This window comes from Lissotriton helveticus, chromosome 9 (genome assembly GCF_964261635.1).
Source record: "Lissotriton helveticus chromosome 9, aLisHel1.1, whole genome shotgun sequence".
Lineage (NCBI taxonomy): Eukaryota > Metazoa > Chordata > Amphibia > Caudata > Salamandridae > Lissotriton > Lissotriton helveticus.
Window position 1 is genome coordinate 80848388 of NC_136070.1, and position 10122 is coordinate 80858509.

The 10122-nt window shown below is 45.0% G+C and overlaps 1 pseudogene; it reads left to right on the forward strand.

Annotated features, from left to right (window-relative positions):
• The first annotated feature begins 3099 nt into the window (after nt 1-3099).
• LOC144783135 (uncharacterized) lies at nt 3100-4203 on the forward strand (annotated as a pseudogene).
• The last annotated feature ends 5919 nt before the right edge of the window (nt 4204-10122 follow it).

The following is a 10122-nucleotide window of genomic DNA, read 5'->3' on the forward strand; positions in this document are numbered from 1 at the left end:
TCAACAATCTGTTTATCAGATTGTCCTCTGACTCGCTTTCCTCGTCTTCTTCCATGAGGTTTCCTCCTCCTGACACCTCCCTCATCGGATACATTTTCTCCACCTCAATAGTCTGTACCCTCCAACGCTTTTCCTCCTCATCCCATTTGGAATCTCGCACTGCCCTTACCGATCGCGTCAGCCTTTGTTGACGCCTGTTCAAATTTCGGTCGTGTGCAGCCTTAATCCATGCATTAAGAGCCTCAAACTGTGTTGGTCTAGGTGAAGGTTTCAATGAGGACATGGTTGCTTTTAGCCGATGTAACACCTCTAACTTAAACGTTCCATACTTTGGGAACTGCATTTCCTCATTTCCTTCCGTAAGCTTATTCCAAGCCCCAATCCACAATATCGTATGCAGTCCAACATTCGTTGCCATATAATGAGCTGGCGTACCCTCTGGGGGAGCCTCTTCCCCGTAATAATGTTCACTTCGTTTACGTTTAAAAATCCCTTTTTATACTCACTCTCCGATACTGCTGCTTTTCTCGCACCGTCTGCACCTTTCGGCACACGATTCTTCCGCTGCTCGTCTCTCGGCGTCTCGGGCCTTGGGGTAAACTAACCTCTCTAGATTACCTTCCTCAAGAAGATAACCATCCTCACTCTGCTACCAACTGCTAACGCGGGATTACTGGTTACTAATTATCTTGCCAAATCCCTTCTTCCTGTCGACTGAATCGTTGGTACCTGTCTTGAGTAAAAGGTAATCTCGAGGTAAACAATCAATTTAAGAACTTACACCACTCTAAATGACCACTGACCAAAATTAAGTTTTAAAGATTTAATATAAAGTCAAAGATAACTGAAGATACAAACTTCTCAAGATGAGATTCAACAGGTATATCGGAATCACTATGAACATGAACTTCTTGAATAGTCTGAGTCTGAAGAACAAAATAATAAGTACAAGTTCGAATACCATCAGGGTTGCTAAAATGGATACAAGTTGCAACCTCAAAGTCATTACAGAAAAGAAAATTAAGGTTAGTCTGTCCCTACACTATACTAAATGACATCCCTACTTAACAAGATCTTAACCCTCTAGGTGTCAGCCGTGGTGATTTCCTAAGAAGATCACGCACTTCTCTTTGTCTCTTCTCTGATAATGGGTCTCTCCTGATCAGCCTATCTGCCTACCCATCCGCTTCCTTAGGCTCCCAAAATCATCTGCTCTGCTCTCCTCCCGGGTCACTTTCCCTAATACCAAATCACATTTCCAACAGAAACGCCCCTTGGGACGCCCCTCACGTGGTACATCTTTCCGCGGCAAACTCCATGATGGTACTCTTGAAGACCCTCGTTAAAGTTGACCTTGGTTCCCAGGCTTCTTCTTCCGTGCGCTGATACCCCCTGAAATTCCTGGAAACTCCTACAGGCCTGCGCAAGGCGCCACTGAACAAAGTCCCTTTCATTCGAGCTGATTAGGACCCTCGCACCTGCATACAGCTCTTCCTGCAGTGGGCCTCAAATTCCAGACTTCACCATATCTTAGGCCATAAAACACTCTCAGAGCTTCATACTGGACACCTCACGACCTCTCCTCTAACGAGCACATGACGATTTCAACTTCATGACATTATCGGCTCCGGCCTACTTGATTTACATTCAGCAGGTTCCTGCACTCTTAAAACGTTAACTTGATTTAAACAGCAAACATTCTTAACTAGCATACGTTTCTAAAATAACACATCTATAAAGCATATACGTTTAACCCTAAGTTCAATAGTACATTTTGAAAGAACCATGTCAACCTTGTCTCACATTATTTTAGCAGCACGTTTAGATTTGCTTGTGAATTGCCATGAGGCCTACACAAAATACTGGGTTTTTAGAGTTACATTCAACTCTTACATTATTCCTTTAACATGAGAACATGAGGTTTTCATATTCATCCCAAACATTTCTACATTAATCTCACACAGTTATGATTATTGTTACTCTACTTAAACATTCTATGCCTTTCACCACTGAATATAAGACACTCTGTGTATTTCACTTCTAAATATAAACACTCTGGTGCAAAGTACATGTGAACTAACTACGTGCTTGTAAATATGGCGTACTTATACATTTTTTCCCAAACTCGTGCTCTCTCAGTTTTACACTGCGTGGTGTGCATCCCTGGGGGTGTGACGTATCCAGCACACTCATTGGACAATGACTGTGCGGGCAAATGAGCATGCCTGATTGGAGAGTTTTAGGAGAGTTTGGGCAGAGCTCGCCGCACAAGAATTCTATGTCAGTCCACGGAGGCTCTGATTATGCTTCTCTTTGCTTTACTGCAAAACACAGCAGCCAATAAACAACTTAAAACTCAGCATACCCCGGAAGTACAACCCCATGATTAGTATGCACCAATCACTATCAGTCAACTATATTATATAGTCCGGAGTGACCACATCACTGTCTCTTTCTTTGCTGCTGCAGCAGCAGATAACTACCTTTCATTTCTCTTTCACCGTGATTTTGAGGGTATTTGTATTTGATTTGATTTGGCTTTAGCTGTTTAGAGCCCGCATCGCTAGGGCATTTACTGCCAGGCGCGTGATCGCGCTTTTGATTTTGCCGATTTTGTTGCTATGGCGATTTTGCCTATACAGTGATTCCTTTCAGGTGTGCGTCTTAATTTGCGGCGCTCCGGCACCTTGTGGGCAGATTTTGAGTGCTGTGGAGCGGGAGCGGGACGCGCTTCGTGCGCTCGAGTAACAGTCCTATCTCTATGCCCACGCTCTGCGAATGCGCGAAAAGCCGATATTTGTAGTTTTAATGATTGGCTCTTCGCGCATCAGCTAGAGCAGACTGTGAGATCCCCTGTCCCTCTGAACGCTTACCTGAGCGTGTTTCCGGAGTAGGGCTTTGCCCTAAGAGAGATAAGGCGTGCCTCCCTCCACTTTTTAAACGCTGTGAGACACTGGCACAGGGCAGTTGCTTACTGTGGTGCACTGCTGTACGGACAGTTGAGCACTGTGAGTTAGGGACAGTTTACACGGTGCCTGTGTCTATTACTCACCTCAGGGTCCTCCCCCCCTTAAACTTCTTCAGCCCTCCTGTAGCAAGATGGCGTATTACGCAGATGAGGAAGACCAGTGGGTGGAATTCAATGAAAATGCAGAGTATGAGGCACCAGAAGAGCACCAGATGGAGGAGCAACTGGTTGAAGCCCTGGATACCCACGTCCACGGCTCTGTAAACAGGGCATTAATTAAAGCGTTACAGCCTTTTACCAAACCATTAAACAACTATGGTAAACGTAAGTTTGGTGCTGCCCAAAGGGAGTCCTCTGGTCACAAATCGGCTGAGGTCCTTGCTAGGATGGCCCGCAATGTGCTGTACGACCATGTTGGTGTAAGTTCTTCCAAGACGCGTAAAGCGCCGGTGCCGCAGACGGATGAGACTGAGGAGTCATCTCCTGCTGCACCTGACACGTCTGACTCCGATCATGAGTCTCCGGCTTCACAGACGGGAAAAAAATGGAAACGCAAGTCCCTCAATGTTGAAGACAAGCCGTTCAATAAGAACCTTTTGTTCGACCCCAGAAACATTAAATACCCAAGATCCACTGACTGGGTTCCCTTTGTTGAGGTGGCACACTATGTGCAGGACAACCTCCGGAGAGGTTTCGAAAAAGAAGTCCGGGCCACCCTGCATTCTGGATGTCCCAGACCATCTCTGATGGGTAAAGTAGCGGACACCCCAGAAATAGACCCGAACATGGCCACTTTCATGAAGAAGTTTGCGAAGGATCCCAAGAACTGACTCGACAGGGCTTGGAGGGGTTGTCAGGATAAACTCCTTGACGTGACTGGACCCCTGATCAAGATTTTGGATGCCGCGGTTACCGCTAAAGATTCAAACACTCCTTTGAACCCCACGGAGGTTCTGGAATGGGCACAGCGTGCTATCTGTTTTCTAGGGAACGCAAACTGCGCCCTGTCGGTGGAACGGAGAAGGTCGTTCCTTATGCGCATTGATCCCCAACTGGCCAAAATGGCAAATACGGAACCAGGCATGCTTGCTAATGGCATGCTGTTCGGGGAAAAGTTTGTGAAGGAGATGGGGAAATATGTGAATATGTTTTCCGCACTGGATAAGGCTCAAGCGAACATCAAAAAAGTTTTCCACACTGGCCTTTTTAACAGGGCCGGACGCAACAGGGGTTGAGCGAACGGCCGTGGATCTAACCAGACCTCTCGAGGTTCTGAACAATGTGGCAGAGGTGGTGGCCAGTGATCCAAGTTCTACCCTTCCCTGCAATCGCGGTGATAGGGGGCAACAACACAGAGGTTACAGAGGACAGAATTATTCCACCAGAGACACCTCTTACTCAGGTAAGCTTAATGCAAACCGGGGATACGAAGGTGGGAGGCCGGACTGCTTTGTTCCACCATGTGTGGGAGACTCTCACACAAGACCCTTGGATCCTTCAGAAGGTAAAAGGGTTTCAGATAGAGTTTTATGCCTCACCCCATCAAGTTCAGGTTCCCCCTCCCCTACGTTTTTTCCATGCAGAAATGTCTTTCATCGACGACGGAGTTCTTTCATTGTTGGAAAAAGGGGCAATCGTGAACACAGTCCCTCATCCGTTAGGGTTTGTAAGTACCATCTTTCTAGTACCCAAGAAGGACAAGGGTTTCAGACTGGTACTCAATCTGAGGGAATTCAATTCCTGGGTAGTGTATCGCCATTTCAAAATGGAAGGCATACATTTGTTGAGGGACATCCTGTTGGAAAAGTATTGGATGGTGCCTCTAGATTTGACGCATACCTGGCGGTGCCTATTTTTCCTCCTCACCGGAGGTTCCTTCAATTCCAGTGGAGAGACCAGAGGTTCGAATTCTTGGCCATGCCCTTTGGCCTTTTGTCTGCTCCTTGGTGTTTCACCAAGTTACTAAAGCCCGTGGTTCAGTATCTGAGAGAACGGGGGTAAGACTCATAATTTATTTGGATGATATTCTGATTATGTCACAGAATATGGGCACAGTTCTTCTTCATCTGAACTGGACAGTCCAACTCTTAAAGGAGTTGGGATTTGTCATCAACGCGCAGAAGCCCATTCTGATTCCGACGCAGTCAATGGAGTTCTTGGGGTTTCAGTTAGACTCAATTGCGGCTCAGTTACTATTACCATTGAGGAAAAGAGTAGCTATCAAGAAGGAGTTGAGGACAGGGCTTGCCTCTCAGACTATAACCTTGAAGACATTGGCCAGATTGGTGGGATTTCTGGCCGCCTCAATACAGGCGATATTCCCAGGACCCCTACACTACAGGGCGCTTCAGCGGTTGAAAATTCTGCACTTACGCAAGGGTCTGAGTTATGCAGAGCAGATCTCGATTTCCGATGAAGCTCGGACCGAGATGACTTGGTGGCTGGATCACATGGATGCTTGGAATGGCAAAACCATTTCCGCAGCCAGTCTGGAGATAATCATAGAATCGGATGCCAGCAGATGGGGCTGGGGAGCCCGTTGCGGTTCAGTGAAAACTGGGGGTCTGTGGTCCCCGGAGGAACTGAAACTCCATATCTGCGGAGCCCGTTGCGGTTCAGTGAAAACTGGGGGTCGGTGGTCCCTGGAGGAACTGAAACTCCATATCAATTGCCTGGAGCTTCTTGCAGGCTCGTTTGCTATTCGGACACTCTCCCTGCAATGGACGACTTGCTGTATTTTACTGTGGACGGACAATGTGTCAGCAGTACGGTACATCAATCGTCTGGAAGGTACGAGGTCTCGTCTCCTGGTGGAGATAGCCAAGGACTTTTGGCATTATTGCCTGGCCAATCATATATCGGAGATGGCGGAGCACATTACGGGTTCTTCCAATGTGGTAGCGGATTGGAATTCCTGTTTCTTGAGGGATGCCAGAGATTAGAGGCTGCATCCCGGAGTGTTCAATCAGTTGAACGACAAATGGGGCCCATGTGCAGTTGATCGTTTTGCGTCCAGACTCAATGCGCAACTTCCTCGGTTCTACAGCTCGGACGCATTTCTTCAGTCATGGACGACGGGCATTCTATATGCATTTCCACCTTTTGCCATGATTCCAAGAGTATTGGCGCAACTCCGTCGACAGCGGGCGGAGGTGATATTAATAACTCCCTGTTGGAAAGTGCAAGCATGGTTTTCTGTGGCACTAGCTTTGTCATGTGCTCTTCCGGTTCGACTACATTCGTTCCCGGAGATTCTGGAGGACCCTCTGGGGTTACCTCATCCCCTGGTAATGCAAGGCCTCTTGACTCTTATGGTGTGGAGACTTTCAGGCGATGATGGTAAGTGGCGGGAGTTTCACAAGAATCTATGTTTTTCTTATCACAGTCATGGGCGCCTGCTACGCACAAGCGGTATGAGTCAGCTTGGCGTAGATGGGTTAGTTGGTGTTCTGAACGGCAAACAGATCCCGTGGGATCCGGTGTCCATCTCATAGTCAATTTTCTGTCAGAACTCACAAGCTCGGGAATGGCATATCGGACTGTGAACAATTTTCGTTCAGCGATTTCGGCTGGTCATCCACATATAGATAGTAAACCGGTGGGGGAACACCCCCTGGTGTGTAAAGTAGTGAGGGGTATCCGATAGGTCAATCCCCCGAACCCAAATACTCTGTTGTATGGGATGTTGATTTAGTTTTACGTTTCCTTAAAGCTTGGCCAGCCAATGAGGGTTTATCTCGGAAACAGTTATCGGCAAAGCTTACGATGCTTTTATGTCTGATATCCTGTAGACAAAACTCGGACATGCGAGCTTTGGACATAGCAAGTAGAGTATTAACTCCTTCGGGGGTTTCTTTCACGATATCCAGATGGACAAAAACACATTCTAGATGTATTTCATATCCTGCCTTTCCTCATCATACCAAGTTATGCGTGGTTCAATGCTTAAAATGTTATGAGGATTGTACTAGAGAGACCTTTCCGCCCAGTCACTGCAGCAACTTTAGCCAGGTGAGTTACTTGGTTATTGGGACTTGTAGGCGTAGATACTGCCATGTTTGGCCCTCACTCCGTCAGGGGAGCAATGGCCTCAAAGTCTTTTTATACAGGCTCTAATTTACAAGATATTATGGCTGTGGCAGTCTGGTCATCTGACTCAACATTTAAGACATTTTATCATCAACCGATTGTGGATGTGGCTTCTATGGTTATGGAACAACTTTAAACTAGCATAATCAGAGCCTCCGTGGACTGACATAGAATAAAATATTTCTACCTGACACAACAAGAATTTTCACTTCTATTAAGGACACGGAGGCGAGGATTATCCCACCCAGGTAACATGATGATGGTGTCCTATGATAACATGTTTATTGCAAATGGAATTTTCATGTGTAATTCATGGTGATGATTTGAATTTGCTCCCACCCGTTGATATTTGGTCATGTGGGGAGGCTAATTTGTGAATGTCATAATGGTTATGAAATGCACTTTGTCCATGAATGGCATATTACAACCAATATTTTCTTTATAGGAGATCAAGGAAAACAGACCTGAACGATCAAGATGACGCTGTTCGGAAGAAAGACAGGACTGCTGTGTTTTGCAGTAAAGCAAAGAAAAGCATAATCCTTGCCTCCATGTCCTTAATAGAATTTAAAATTCTTGTTGCGTCGGCTAGAAACATTTTTACTCGCTATCTACCACAGCCGCATAACGTGGTATGCATGACTAATATAAAGAAATATAACGAAAGGATGCCTCAGGCTACACCTGGCTACCGGGTACCATAATAATCTCTGAATGTGTTCAAAACTCAGCTCAGGAAAATGAAAGCTCGATTTTCATTATTTTAGCTCATTGTGTTAGTTTAATATTTTGACTAATTACTTTCATTTATTTTATCAGTTAATTTCTTTAGTTTGTTGTGTTAGATTTACTATTGCAGGTCTTACAACATGGCAGTGGGGAGCATGTCTCAACCTCCATAATTCTTATCTCAATCTGGAGAGCCCCTACTACTGTGGAAGAGGTGGAAATACCTTTTTACTCTTATTTAATAGTGATTGGGGAGAATAGTTCTCCTCAGCCAGGAAACAAGGTTTACTATTGCATAATCTGGGAAAAGAGCTGTGCAATATTTTAAAAGCCTTGATGAGATTGTAATTGGCAATGGGGAAGGTGAACCAAAGGACATTTATGAAATGTCCATTTCTATGCTTCAGAGACATGTTGGTCTACGTATAAACATAGTAATGGAGAGGAACAAGTTTTTCACTAAAGCCCAACCCAAAGAGGAAAGAATAGCAAGTTACGTAGCTTCTTTAAAGAGTCTTACTTGGAACTGTGAGTTTAGGGACCTAGCTGATTCCCTCATCGGGGATCAATTGTTATGATGCACAAATGAAATCAGGGTGCAGGAAAAGCTTTTGGCCAAACATCCCTCATTAAAGAGGCTATTGAAATAGTGAAAAGAATAGGAACACACGTAGGGTTGATTAAAGAAATTACAGGAAGCACACCACATTCAGTGGACAGAGTGGCTACATTTTTAGGTGATAAGCCAACTTGTGAAAATCAAAGAGCCCAGCACAAAATATGACTATGAGTTACAGACCAATGAAAGAGATTTCCAGTTCATGAAGATGATCTAAATGTAGATGTTTTAAATGTGGTAGTGTATCACCTCTTGAGCAGTGCTAGTTGCCATGCCTGTAATTCTGTTTGTCACAACTGTTTGAGGAGAGGGCAGTTTACTTGGGTTTGCGAGAATCCCAAGGTGCATGAAGTAGTGGATGTACCTAAAGCGAGCCTGAATGTAATCTTGCAAGTTGCACCCTCTCCTGTGGAAATCAGACAAGTGAATGGTGTTGTGGATAGTGGCCCTGTAGCTATGCCTCAATATGAGATAGATATTTGAGGAAACAATCTCACAATTTTGGCGGCTTCATGGTCACCTCATAGGATACACAGTAATGAAAATTACCTTCATGGGGGAGCGAAACAGTAGGGAAAATCTATATGGCCAAACATCATAACAATATGTTGCCGTGAAGATACCAAAAAGACTGAGGGATTACCCTGTACCACAACTCTCACATCAATGGTGAAGACCTTGAACTGGTTAATGAATACCCTGAAGTGTTTAAAGTTTAGCTTGGTATTCTCAAGGGCATAAGATTATCTTAAAGAAGAGTGCCAAACAGGTGGTGCATAAGTAAGGAAGTTGCCAAAGCTTATCCTAAAGCCTCTACAAGAAGAATTTGACAAGTATCTTCTTTTGGGGGTCATTTAGGAGATAGAACCCTCAGAGGGGTTGGCCTCAGAGGTCCTGGCTCCCAAAGGAAATGGTACCAAGCTCAGGATGTGTGTCAACCTCAACCAATGTATCTGGGTTGATTACCAACCACTGCCGACTATCATTGAAGCTCTGGCCGAGCATACGGGTGCTTCTATATTTAGCGTGATGGACTTGTCTGCCCCTTATCACAAGGCCATGCCACATGAAGATTCCGGAGCACTCACATTTTTTGTTATGCCCTCGGGCATATAGGTTTAAAAGGATACCATTTGGACATGCTTTGGCGTTAGAGTGTTTCCAAAGGCTAATGAAATTGGTATTGAGGGAAATTGAATCTGTGATGTATTTCCAGGATAACATTCTGGTGTATGGTGGTGACAAACAGCAACATGTTGATACTGTGAAGCCAGAACTTACTAGATTGAGCTATAAAGGCCTTACTCTAATAAAAGGAAAAATGTAAATTTGGTGAAGGGTCTGTTTCATACCTGAGTCACACTATTTCAAGAGAGGGCATTAGTACCAAAACTGATCTGGCAAACTCCATCTTAGAAGCAATGTCGCCATCCAACGAACGTCAGATCAGGTCAATCTTAGGGTTGGCGGCATACTATTCTAAATTGGCCAAGAATATTACCAGTGGGCTGAAGTCTATCAGATCACCATTAAATAAGATGCCAGTTTAAAGGGTCTTAGAGCTGTGTTGTCTCAAGTTGATGATGAGGAAGAGAAGGTGGTAACTTTTGCTTCACGGTCTCTCAAAGGGGCTGAGGATAGGTACTTGATCATTGAACATGAGGCACTGGCTTGCAAGTGGGCAACATGACATTTTAAATTTTGTGGGGATTGCTAT